This window comes from Monodelphis domestica, chromosome 6, assembly GCF_027887165.1.
Source record: "Monodelphis domestica isolate mMonDom1 chromosome 6, mMonDom1.pri, whole genome shotgun sequence".
Classification (NCBI taxonomy): domain Eukaryota; kingdom Metazoa; phylum Chordata; class Mammalia; order Didelphimorphia; family Didelphidae; genus Monodelphis; species Monodelphis domestica.
In genome coordinates this window covers 156,046,898-156,061,205 of record NC_077232.1, presented here as the reverse complement: position 1 = coordinate 156,061,205, position 14,308 = coordinate 156,046,898, and the positions used below count along the sequence as shown (strand labels likewise).

Genomic DNA, 14,308 nt, shown 5'->3' with positions numbered 1-14,308 from the left:
GTGGAGATTATAATTGTATTTCACTTCAGCTACTAAAATGGACCTTACCTCCTGTTAGAGACAGGCAAAATGATCAGAGTTGTTGAAAAAAATCTAAAAATCATGTCTAAAAACCCCTTAAAATCAATTTGAGATATTTAACTCATTAAATTTTCCAAAGGTTGTTATACAATTTTAACCAGTTTTGATGAAGTCCATCCATCCTCTATGTGACAATTTTATGAAGTCAAAATAGAAAAAAAGCTGTTTTTTTAATATGGGCTTATTCAATGATATTTGTTCAGTATAGTTATAGGGGAAAAGCAACAGAATATAACAGTAGTTAAAACTCAGTACATTAAAATGATTCAATGGACAGAATAGTATTGAATACATTAATATATGAACTTAAAACCACAAAATTTTAGAAGATATGGGAACATAGGAGAGAGAGAGAGAGAGAGAGAGAGAGAGAGAGAGAGAGAGAGAGAGAGAGAGAGAGAGAGAGAGAGAGAGAGAGAGAGAAGGAGTGTAAATGATCTTATGGGGGAGACAGCTAAACACTAAAGGTGCTGTGGGGGCTTGAGGTGAACCCCTTGGGTTTGGGAAGGGTACCAATTGCAAGAATGCAAGATCCAAAACTTAGCTTAAAAATAAAAAAGAGAAATTAATTAATTTAGAAGGTAATGTGGAATTCAGCTAGGAGGACAGCATTGATGGAAAGCTGACTCCAAGAGCACATCAATTCTGGGGTCTTTATACTCCTTAAAACAGAGGATGCAAGAGGGTATGCACTCAGGCACTGGGGGGGGGGTAGAGGGAAGGGGAGGTTGGTTATCTGACCAGGGTAAGAGCAGTGTTTTATATCCTGAAGACAAAAGGGTGACCCTCATAGTTTAGGGGACAAATAGATGTCTTAGATACAAACAGATGATATCGAAGCATAGCCTGGAAGTGTATCTCTGTGTCCATCTCAAAATCTAAAGGATGATCCAAGGAGGATAATTCTCTGAGAACTTTCCCTTTGATGTAGCAGGGTCTTCCCAGGAGTTTTTGATGTTTTAGGATTAGTAGTCACAAAGATGCAAGGAAGCAAAGAATTTTCCTGCTCATAGTTTGGCCTGAATCACTTCTATAATTCGGGGGTACAAAGTCCCATGCCAAGGGGATAAGGAATGAGAAAAGACCACAGGTAGAAGGTAACACCTGAACTGAGCCTTGAAGGGACTGCAATAAAAATTTACTCTAGAAAATTCTTTAAAAATATATATGGGAAAAATTGATGGGACTGATTTCTTATAGGGGATAAGACCAAAGAATGTGTTAAAATGAATGTGCTGTTTTTGCTAAAGTATTCTTGACAGCAAGAGGGAATTTAAGAGCAACTTTTTCATGAAAGATGGTCAAAGTAAACATGATTATTGTAAAGAATTGAAAAAAATATACTATGTTGGTTGCGTATTTTAGTTCCACTGGGATAGGTGCTGAATGAAAGAGACAAACAAATCTGTACTATTACAGACATAGTGTGGTGAAGACATGCTGGACTTGGAGGCAGGAGAGCCTGAGTCTAAATCTCACTTTTGGTACTTGATTCTTGATATAGCTGTGTGACTATGAGCAGACATTGCTTGACTATTTGGAAAATGAAGACACAAATGCCAGGAGTACCTACTTCACAGTGAGTTTCAAAGGAGGTAATATTTATAAAAGATTTTGCAAACTTCAAAACACTATTAAATATTATCTATTATAATTCTGTGCTTTAGAACTTAATAGCATCTTCCATATTGTAAATGATATCTTTTGTCTCCTCAAGTACACTAGCTGTAACTTAGGTAAATCTTTAGGAAATCTTTTATGTGATTGACAGCTGATTGATGATTTTTAGTCTCCTTTTTATGAGATTAAATGTGGAAAACATCAGTGGAAATAAGTCATTTTGTTTTCTTTCCTTACTGAGAGTATGTATTAACCTATTAAATAGGTTATTTTGATTCAGCTTATTATGATACATTTAGAGGTTTATTATAATCTGCTTTATTTCATAGACATGACCTCTTGTTGCAATGGCCTAGCTCTCCTTCAGGGGTCACATATAATGTTTCTACTTAATTAAACCTGAACAGCGGGAAAATATTTTGTTATATCTACAGTGATTTTGCTAAATCCAGTAAAAGGAAAAATAGCAACTTGACTCATACGTTGCAAAGGGTGATTTCCAACTTTAAATCTTTCAGGAGCAAGTCGATAAGGCTACTTTTAAGCCAGCTCATTTTATTTAATATTTGAAGATTATTATTATTATCCTCCTATTTGAAGCATGAATATAAAACACAGAGAGCACAGGCCTTGCTGTCACCTAGATAGCCCATACTAGGATTGGGGATGGAGAAGCTAGAGCGATAACCAAAAGATTTTCTTACTATTGGATTAGTCCTGCAATTTCAATAAGAGATAAGTATTTTAAAAGAGTTTTAAGAAACCATTCAGCTTCCATTAAGATTAAATGTGCATATAATATCCAATTGATCTAAATCCTCTAAATTTGAGGGAGTTAACCCTTATCTTTTAGGTGACAGAATTTTTCTCTCTGATCATCCAGCCCTGCCTTCTTATTATCAACACTTAGCAAGCACTCATTATTGGGTGCATTATGTTATATATAATTCCTGAGTAGCCTTGGACCCCATTAGTTACCATTAGTCTCCAGGAACTTTGGATCATCAACTATCCAAATCATGGCCACAACTACCATTGCTATGGATATGCCAAAAGTAAAAAAAAGTGTTTAAGGCAGGACAGAAAGATAGATAGTGGAAAATTGAATTAGCTAGTAAATATATTAAACATGAACAGAAGAAATGTCATTTCCAAACAGTAGGAAATAATCCTTTAGTTGCTAATTAATTTAAGAAATCATGAAATGGGACAGGCATTCCTGCTTCTTTGGGTACTTATCAGGAAAGACCATGATGGCAGCAGGGAGTGCTTTAATAAGGAATAAGGCACGGAGGGTGTATGGGTGCACTTGGGAATATTGGGAGCACTTGGAAGCATGGATTTGATGGACATTGACTAATGGATACTGGAGAATGATAGTGGGGAATAGGAGTTTAATGACTCATTTTTTGAGGGGGAGTAGACTAACTCCTATCTGTGTCACCTTGGTTTTGGTTCATTAAGCTATCCAAATTATCTCAAAGTTGTCAGTTAAGCTTTAAATTTAACATATTCACTTCATCTGAATACATTTAGCATTCTTCTCCTCTTGCTGCAGATGTTTGGAACTCATCTAAGATATACATATTGTAGGACCAAAAGACACTGATGGCAAAGCCTAGATGGCTTCCCCTAATTTAGCACATGATACCAGGATGTGATTTTTGGTTAATATATGATAGAGTTTGCAAATTATTCACCTTTGATCTTTGGGACAGTCTGTATGTGACCTTTAAATTCTCCTTTGCAATATTACTTCTTGCTATTGCTATTTTTAACTGTCTACTTATAAATTTACTTATACTGACTAAAAGGAATTAAGGAGAGTCAGGGGAACCAGAACAATATACAATTTTAACACAATCCTCAGATTCCCCTTTTAATTCCTTTGCTTTCCTGCCATGGAATAATTCTGTTCAGGCAATACAATTTAATTCAACAAATTTTCTGATTAAGCTTCTTTGCACAAGACCTGTTACTAAGGCATAGGAACACAATCATGGAAAAACTTTTAAACCCAATCTTAAGGTTTTATAATCTAATGGGAATTTGTTATCTTATATATTATATTTATAGTATATTTTGTGAAGATGGGATTAACTCTCTCTTCACCCACTTTTAGATTTAATCACCAGAAGCGTATACACCCCACTTATCCTTAAGTATGGAATGGTCTGTGACCCACGCGTTCTATAGTGGGTGATGAATCAGAAACGAATGATTGCCCCCTGGGCAGTCCTAAGCAAAGCTAAAGCTACAATCAGTCCATGTAAAGTGGAAGGAATGCAGAGGAAGTGACAGAAAGAAGGGTCTTTAAAAGCAGTGGCAACTTCCTGTGAAATCAGTTCTTCGGAGTTTGAAGTTCAAGTTGGAGTTGCAGTTGGAGTTGGAGGCTGGTGAAGGATCTACTTTGTGGACCTGAGACTGAAATTTGTTGAGACTTTTTTTTGAATCTCTCCCTTTGAATTACCATGTGGGTAAGTGAAAAGACTGACTCCTTTTCCTGGCTTTTCTGGAGGTACTAGCCTCTGGAGAGGCTACTTGTCTTGGAGTAGGCCTCCTGGCTAGAACCTTTGTTTAATTTATCTCTGGGCCCCTCTTAGTTGGGGGCCTCTGAAGCCCTGCCTGGTTCAGACTGGGCTGGAGTAATTATCTACTCTCTCTCTCTCTTATTTCCTTACTTTGACTCTTTCTCCTTTTGTAAATAAACTACCATAAAAAGTCATCCTGACTTGAGTAATATAATTTTGGTGACCACATTTTTATACATTTAGTCCAATATTTTTATTTTAACCCTTACAATTTACATATATAATTTGAAAAGGGAGAAATCTTTTTCAACTAAGGGATATTATAGAAGGTTTTATGGAAGACATGGATTTTAAATGAAGGGAGAGATGTTAATAGTTAGAGATATAGAAAGAAGCATAGAAAATAGTTTTATGAGTAAATTGAACATTGAAGGTTTAGAATAAGAAGGGAGGGAAGTTGAAAAACTGATTTGGATAGATGTAGTTTATATGAAGCTCATTTTTATGAAATAATTCAGTTGTTTAGTCATATCCAATTCTTCAGTTCCCATTTGGAATTTTCTTGGCAAAGATACTGGTTTGCCATTTCCTTCTCCAGTTTATTTTATAGATGATGAAACTGAAGCAAACAAGATTAATGAATTGCCCAGAAATACACAACTAGTAAGTGTATGAGGTCAGTTTTGAACTCAGGAAGATGAGTCTTCTGACTCTGAGATGGCTCTCTATACACTGTGAAACCTAGCTGCCCTATAATATTAGAATAGTATATAAATCATAAGCACTACAATCAACACCACTACCTTAAGTGCTAATCCAACTTCCAAGCCATGGTAAAGATGGGAACGGGAGGGAAAATGATAAAATAAGGCAATACCAGTCATGGCATTAATATAATAAGACCTCTCTAGTAGCAGCCATGATCTAGAAGGAATTTTGAAAAGGTGGCTCTTTTGTTCTGGCAAATACCACTGAATATGTTATCATTTTGACCAATGTGATAAAACTCTTCCTATGAATTTAATAAATCAAGAAATTTATATAGGGGCATAGAGTTCTAGGCTGGTCCTAATTGAAATCAAGCCAGGATAGTCATAGAGTCAATGGCATTTGGTGATGTTCTGGTACTAAACAAAGTCAATATTTGGTGGAACAAACTAGAAATTCAAATACCTCATGTACTGGAAGCACTTTGGTGAAGATGATGCTGATGCCCCCCACCCCCTAAAAAATGGAGAGGGGGAGGAAATCTAAAGTATGAACATGGACTAAAGCTATGAACATTGTCATTACTGTATCAAATAGTAAAACTGGAAACAAATCTCACCAGTAATTTTAGACGAAGTTTCATACTGCTTTTTCAATGGTAACCTCCATGCCAAGTCAGATATAATGTATTTTGGACCCATGCAGAGTAATCATTAAAAAAATGAGCTTATTTATTGAATAGATAACAAGTCAAAATTAGAGATAAAGAAAATATGAAGACAAAAATGTTGAAGTCATCATTGAACATTTTTAAATAATACAAACGCAGGAAATTATACCTTATAAAAAATGACCCAAACAGCATCAATATCTCAGATGATTTCGAAGAAGAGATGCACCTAATTAAATTAGAATTTCAAAAAGCCCTCTTGAGTTTGATGTTGTGAATTAGCTAACAGGTCAATTATAAGACAGAGTAACTTATAAAAATATCTCATATATCATGAACAAATATGTTATCCTATAGTATATGACAGAAAATGTAAAAATCTTCCCATGATCACATATGCAGGAGGCATTGCCACAGTAAGGACCTTAGAAGGAATATAGAGCTTTAAAGGAATACTCTTAAAGACAGACATCAAACATCACCATGGCAGAAGTCACTTGAGGTAGCTCTTAAAGATCTATGGAAAGTCAATGAAAGATAACATCAATACCTGACTGGTCTGAACTATAGAAGACTTGAATACTCCTTTGCCTAATTAAAGGCAACAAAAGAGACATGTATAATGGAATCTAAGAAGCAAAAGTGTATTAGAAATTTTAGATTCCCTTAATAATTTAGAGCAAATTTTAAAGGTTAAAGAAATACAAGGAGTCAAAGTAGCAAGAAGAATAAAAATAAACATTTCAACATCAACCAAAATTTGAGTGCTGAGGTTTCAGAAATAGAGAATCCCTTAATTAGTAGAAAATGCCTGATCATCTATAGCTTTAACAATATTCCAAATACAATGAAAATGAAACTTAAATTTCATACTAAAAGTATGTGCTGCATTAATTGAATGAATAACAAAATAGTGACTTTAAGGGACATTAAAGAAATTCTAACTTCTCTGCAAAACTGTAAAGCAATGGGGACAGATAAGATCTATAATTATTGACTTCAGTGCTTCACAGTAGAGCATAAATTGCTGTCAAAGCTCCTTATCAGCTTCCCCTCAGATACAAATCTGATCCCACTTTTCTTAACAGAAAGCATCTCATATGAGAACAGTGATAACTTCAATTATAGGCCAATAAGTTTATGTACTTTATAAAAATCATTCACAGCTTGAAAAACATACATACAAACACAGATCTATAATTACTTATAAGGCAGCAAAATATTGGTAAGAAGGGGGAAAAAGATATACAAAAATGCTTGTAATTGTGCAGAACAACTTATTGTTGATTTGGTAATTATTGAACAAGCCACCTAAAAACAGTGTAACATTTACATTTCTTTTTATTACAAAGCCTTTGGCTCTGTTCTACACTCATGGCTTATTGATGAAATGCTGATATATTAATACACTCAAGTATGGTGAGTCTGCTAGAGTTTTTAATATCTAAATGGAAAATAATTCTCTACTAAAAACATTCCACTATTATAATAATGTCAAGGATAATTAAATTAAATTAAAATAAATCATGGAATTCTCCAGGAAATCAGTTGAAACAGCTATGATTTTGCCTAGACTTAAGTCCATCATTCTATCTCTTAATAAATTACCAAGTATGGTTACCAAATGAAAAGAAAATTGAATCAAAACATTTTTATCAGTCATGTGATGTGTATAACACCAAAAGCTATTTTAAACAAATATTTGGTCTTGTGAAATTTTTAATTATATGAAAATGCTATTTGACTTCATAAGTGTAAGATTCCCAGTATTCTCCTAGGAAAGATAAATATTAAAGACTTCCAATATGAATACATAGATAATGGTGAACCAAAGGATATGCTTACATACATAGATATTGGTCTCCCTCAGGTAAGACACAACGATCATAGATATTAAATGGAGAAAGTTGTGACTGACTACTTTTAGACTTACTAACTCTGAAATTAGAGGTCAGACACAAAGAACATGCTTAAAGAAATTAATGCACGTACCATAACCTGTTTTCATGGATACATTTGGAACTGTAAGTTGACCATAACAAATTTGGTAAAATATTTAAAACAAAAATTTTTAATGAAGCACATGGTTTAACACATTAAAGCAGTCATAGGAATGCTGATTCTTCCTTCTCAAAAGGGAAGAATTGAATGTGTAAACCTTCTCAAAGCACATAACAAGTAGATTAGAAACCTAAGGAAAACCATTTGCAAAAAAGGGGAAATTGTTTTATTGAGATAACGAAGACTGATAAGAGATACACAGCACTGTATTTCTCAAATATAAAGAAAATCCATCTAGCTCTAGGGAATCTATGAAATAATTAAGATATAATTTCAACCAAAGGTCAGCATCTCTATGACCTCAGCCAAAAAGCATCCAATAAAGAGTTTTGAATAAACTCTTTCAAATAGTTTTCAATAAAATGGTTTGAAAAAATATCCAATAAAGAGTTAAGTCATATGAATTTGTTTCTGGGCATGGAAAGCTTGATGAAGGCAATTTGGCCCAGATTATTAACACCCCAGATTATAGAAAGGCTATCCTTAAGTAACCTATATTTGCTGATTAAAACAGATTTTGCAAAGAAATTGTAGAAACCATACACATCATTGCAATCTGTTAAGTATTGAACATCTGCTGAAATTAGCAAGACATGAACTGATGGCGAGAAGTTCAGTGTCTTTTATGGACTGATAGATGACAAATATCCAGGCAATGAAATATACCTCAAAATATAATTGAGAATGCAACCAGTAAACTGTACTAGAATTTGAGCATTATTAGGGACCCAATTGTTACCAATTGTTACCTGGACATAATGTGGAGCCATAAAAAATTTGAGAACATCATTTTAAATAGATGTCATCAAATCAAATACTCATAATCTTCAAGCTATGTGTAATGACTGGCTTTGAACATGTAGATAGTGGAAGCAATCAAATCCTTGGAAGAATCCATATCAAATGTTTTCAATGATGAACTTATATCCTAATACTTTTATTTACCTGCAAAAAGTAGTCAGTTTATCTACCTGTGCTATAGTTCACAGATCATTAAGTAGAAATGATTAATAGTAAAGTAGCAACTTGTCTCAACAACATTTTTATTTGAGCTCTATCAAAAAGATAAGATAAAAAACAATATTTACTTTAAGGTTTGTGAAACATTTTATTAACATTCTATCATTTTATCTTGCCTTGTGGACTGTCTTATTATCATCATTTCCATATTAAAAAACTGAACCCCAGAAAGTTTAAATTACTTTCCTGGGATCACATAGCTAGTTTGGGATGAGATATAAATCTAGATCTTCAGACCTCAAGCCTGAAGTTTATGGAAGTCTTTCAATAAAAATCTCCATCAAATACAGAAATAACTAACTACATTAAAACAACGACAAATCATCTAGTCCAACTACCTCGAGTAATAATTAAAGACACCGAGTTTGAGAGTTTTTTACTTTCTTCAAGCTTACAGAGGTACAATTGATGGCCGTCCTGAGATTTGAAACCAAATCCTCTGAATCCAGATACAATGCATTTTTCACTGTCTTCCTGTAGAGCTGTAGAGCTATAAAAACCTCGGGGAGAAGCTGAGCAGCCGCTGCCATCTGCGGACCAGCGGGAGTCTCACTCCCCCAACTTCTGCCCCGGACCTGCCTCTCAATGGGAAGTTCGCACTTGCTCAACAAGGGCTTGCCTCTCGTAAAAATTTGAACACGATCCAGGCTTCAGTGGTTGCAGTGGATAAGAAGTTTAAAAGCTTTGGTTCAAGACAATTTAAAGACAGGGAAGTAAGGATCCAGTGACAGGATGCTATTCTCCCTGGGAATTCCGAAGACTATAAAGCATTGAAAAATCGAATTCATGATCCTGGAACTCAAGCTCATATTAAGAAATGTCAGCTATTCGACCTCCAATCATGAATGGGCCCATGCACCTACGTCCATTGGTAGCATTACTGGATGGCCGAGATTGTACAGTAGAAATGCCCATTATGAAAGATGTAGCGACAGTGGCATTTTGTGATGCACAGTCCACACAAGAAATTCATGAAAAGGTACTAAATGAAGCAGTGGGTTTCTTGATGTATCACACCATCACTTTAACACGAGAAGATCTGGAGAAATTCAAAGCTCTTCGAATAATTGTCTGAATTGGCAGTGGTTTTGATAACATCGCCATCAAGTCTTCTGGGGATTTAGGAATGCATCAGTAGAAGAGACCACAGATTCTACCATGTGCCACATCCTGAACCTGTATAGACGAACTACCTGGCTTCACCAGGCATTACAAGAAGGCACAAGAGTCCAAAGTGTGGAACAGATCTGAGAAGTTGCTTCTGGAGCTCCCAGGATTCCAGGAGAGACGTTGGGCATTATTGGATTAGGTCGTGTTGGACAAGCGGTTGCGCTACGTGTCAAAGCCTTTGGCTTCAATGTCATTTTTTTTTTGAGTTCACATTTTCAGTGGGTTTTCTTTTGTTGTTCTGAATTGGGGAGCAGATTGTACTGGGAAGGAAAGGAAGCATTTTCTGCTGACAAAAAAATTTTTTTCCCCTAAAAATCTTAGTAGATCAGTTACTTTGTGGAGTGCCAGATTCTACAACAAAATGATTACAATGAAGACAAGATATTTCATATAGCTACCTCCTTTCCCATTCTTCCACCATTAGATTTTGCAAGTATACAGCAAGGATATTCACTTTTAAGAGAGAAATAAGGGAGTTTTATTATTCATCACTCAATAGAATGCACTTGTAACTGCTGAAGATCTCAACTTCTCAAGTCATCCTACTACTCCATTAACCCTCTGATCTTCTAGGGGAATCTCTCTTGGAAACACCTAGAATATTTTCGTATCTTATGCTTGATTTTTTTTTTCAAAACTAATCACAAACTACAGTACACAGGGAGGAGGAGGAGGAGAATCCAGCAGTGTGGCACATAAGAAACTCAATATCAAGGTGAATTCATCACTGTTGGCAGTGAGGGCAAAATGCCATGGGGGGATGCTAACTATGCAAGTTTTTTGGTTCCTTTTTCTCTGTCAACTGAGGCCCCTTTGTGGCTACTTCTTCTTTACCTCTGACATTCAGCTATGATTCTGGAGTGACAAGGTGGATTCAAAGGAAATGACTTTTTAGTCAGAGTCTGAAATCTCATTTGATTTCAATTTGTGCTTTTTTCCTTTTTCTTTCTCTTTTTCTTCTCCCTTTTCCTTTTCTTATGTTTCTCTTTCTTCTTCTTTCTCTTATGCTTCTCCTTACATTCTGAGGAGCTGGAACTAGTGCTATCTTCTTCTTAGGTAGAATCTTCTAGTAGCTTCTTTAACTGCTGTATCCTCACATCCTTTTCATGCCGCTTATTCTCTCTTATGATGTCATACATGGGATCTTCGTGTGCTACTCTAAATTGTTCTAATTTCTGATTGCCTTTGATAAAGAATGGGCATTCTTTGTCACCTGTTCTGTGTCCATACCATTTACAGCGCCAGCATTGCATAACCTTGACTTCTTTCCCCCGGGGCATCCAGAGTCCTTTAGTTGGAGCATGAGCCAGAAATTCTCTGGCATGTTCATTGCCTGGTACATCTGAGATACAGTCTTCTGGCTTAGTCTCATCTTCCTTAATAAGTCCAGGAGGAGGTTTTTCATAAAAGGACTCGAGGTGCTGCAGCTGCTGCCGCTGTTGCGCGTCCCGCCGCCGCCGCTTCTGCTCCTGGCGCCGCTGCTGCTCTAGCTCGGCAGCCTCCCGGGCCCGCTTGGGGCCGCCCCGGCGCACCGGGCCTGCAGCAGCATCGGGGGGCCCGCGCGGCCTGGCCCGGGGGCGGAGGCATGGCCGGGCCCAGGCTCGGGCTCCCCGCCACCGCCGCCGCCGCGGCCGCTAGCTCAATGTCATTTTCTATGACCCATTATCTGTCTGATGGCATTGAGCGTGCTCTGGGGCTCCAGAGAGTGAGCACTTACAGTACCTGCTATTTCACAGTGACTGTGTAACCCTACACTGCAGCTTGAATGAACACAATCATCATCTGATTAATGACTTCACCATTAAGCAGATGAGACAAGGGGCTTTCCTGGTGAACACAGCACGAGGTGGCTTGGTAGACAAAAAAGCACCGGCACAGGCCCTGAAGGAAGGATACGAGGGGCAGCCTTAGATGTACATGAGTCAGAAGCATTCAGCTTTAGCCAGGGTACCCTAAAGGACGCACCAAATCTGATCTGCACTTCCCATGCAGCATGGTACAGTGAGCAGGCCTCCATTGAGAGAAGAGGCTGCAGGAGAGATCCGGAGAGCCATCACAGGTCGTATTCCAGACAGTCTGAAAAACTGTGTTAATAAAGATCATTTGACTGCAGCTACACATTGGGCCAGTATGGACCCAGCAGTAGTTCATACAGAGCTTAATGGTGCCACATATAGGTACCCGCCAGGTGTGCTAAGCGTGGCTCCAGCTGGCATCCTTGCAGCAGTAGAAGAAATAGTCCCCAGCGCCATGTCTTTATCCCGGGCTCCCCATTGTGGCCCATTCTCCCCATGCTCCTTCCCCAAACTGTCAAAGCAGAAGCTGATAGAGACCACCCAAGTGACCAATTGTAGCCTAAGAAAATAGCATTCCCAACATTGGAGCTTTCAACTTTGAAGATGATGTGTAAAAAAACCTGAATTTTTGAATAGAGGCAAAACCATGAACTTACAGGAGACCATAATTGTTTTAGAAACTGGTCCAATATACAGATATAAAAGCCAAAAGGTGTGGGAGGTGAAAAGAAGATTTGGAAAACTTTTTTCCCTCTGTATAAATTGTAGTTTGTCCCCCGTCCAGTGGACTGATTTCACTGTTTCTGTGTCCTATGGGTTCTTTGTTAATCAAGAGAAGTTAGTAGTTAATTATATCATGAATGTACTTGTCTGTGTACAGTTTTTAGAACATTAAAAAGGATTTGTTTGCTTAGCTGTCAACAAAAAAGAAAGCAAAAAGGAGGCATTCAGAAAACCAATTTTGAGATGATTTTTTTATTTGTTAAAACATGTCCCAAAATGAGGCAGTTGGCAAACTTCTTAGGACAAACTTCCCATTTTTCTTTCTACGCCACACATTGTTTTTTCTACCTGCTTGTCTTATTTTTTAGACTAATTTAGTAAACAAAAGAAAAACCATTTCTTCTGATTTGGGCATGAATTTCCCTTCTTTCCAAATGAAGACAACATTGCAATGAGATTTTGAGGAAGACAGAGGTTTTGTATAAATGAGCATTGTGCTTTTGGTCACCAGTTAGAGTATATATTATTGGTGGTTTGTGAAAAGGCACTAGACTGCTGAAGGGTAGCAGCATTTCATCGCCTACATTGATTCCTTCCTGGAAATGTGGTAGGCTAGCAATATTTTTTGGTTAAAATCATGTTTGTGACTGTAACCATTTGTATGAATTATTTTAAAGAAATAAAAATCCCAGACAAATTAAAAAAAATCCTTGATATGGACTTTGAATCCAAGTTTGAAGGTGAGAAGGAAGGACAATTTAAAAGAATAGATGGATTACTTAGAGGTATGAAAAGCTAACTGTCTCACCCTCCCAAAACGTCTTTGAGTCTCTTAGTTTTAGCTACTGCATATTACACACAGCTGATTCCAATCACCATTGCTCAAATCACTCTGTACCCCAATTACCGTGTGCTTCACTGAACACGTCCCTATCACCAGTGAGCTTCCATAATTGCTCCAATAATAGGATGCCAATTAAGTTATCTTTCTTTGAAAACTTATTATGTCAGTTCAATGGATATCATATCATTAAGACCCTTATATCATAATGTGCTGGACAATTGCTGACATTGCATGAATGTAACTACAAAGGTATCAGGGTCATTCCAAATAACCCTGAAAAAAACTATTAAGAACATGAATGCCTCTTTGTGTGTATGTGTATGCATGTAGAAAAATCATACCACACTTCAAGAGTGGAAAACATGGGAATGAATAAGTATTTTTATTTTGTGTTTAAATTTTTGGAATTATGATCCTTTCCATTGTTAACAAAATTACATGGACTTTATAAAGCATAAAATGAAACAGAATTTGGAAGATAAAGGATGCAATGTGGTGGACAAAATAAATGCAAGACAAAATCTTAAATGTAAAGTTCACATGTTATGCTTCTCATTTAATTGTATATTTATGATGTAGTACACAAAGCCTCAAGAGCTGTGTCACTGGTATACAAACTGGTGGGTTCTACCATGTTGGATAAATACAGCCCTAGCAACTGGTTATAGCTACTTTTCAAAGATCAGGCTAGCAAATATGAAGAGAATTGCTATCAGTTGGCTTTGTGTTTGGTGAAGGATATTTGGTCATAGAAACCAGTGAAAGCAAGCAAGCTACAAAGTGGCCCTTAACTCTAGGTAGCTGAGAAGCCAGCCCTTTTGCTTTCACAGAGACTCCAACTAGAGTCGGGGAGAGGCAGAGAAGTTTCCAAGACTCAGTTTTTAAACCATCTATAAACATGAACTTAGCTGTTGGGATTCCAAATGTGAGATCCTTGTCCAGTGATGAATGGGTGGACATACTGCTGTAGGAACTGATTCATATCAATTGATGTTATTGCTATAAATGAAACCACAAGACAAGTTGCAGCTAAATGGAACGACGGCTCACACGTTCTCCTCGGACAGGAAGATAAAGGATTTGA

At 36.9% G+C, this 14,308-nt stretch overlaps 2 pseudogenes; one reads left to right on the top strand and one right to left on the bottom strand.

Annotated features, from left to right (window-relative positions):
• The first annotated feature begins 9,239 nt into the window (after positions 1–9,239).
• On the top strand, positions 9,240–12,596 carry LOC100011388 (C-terminal-binding protein 1-like; annotated as a pseudogene).
• Positions 10,052–11,429, bottom strand: LOC103099726 (retinitis pigmentosa 9 protein-like; annotated as a pseudogene).
• Positions 12,597–14,308: the final 1,712 nt, after the last annotated feature.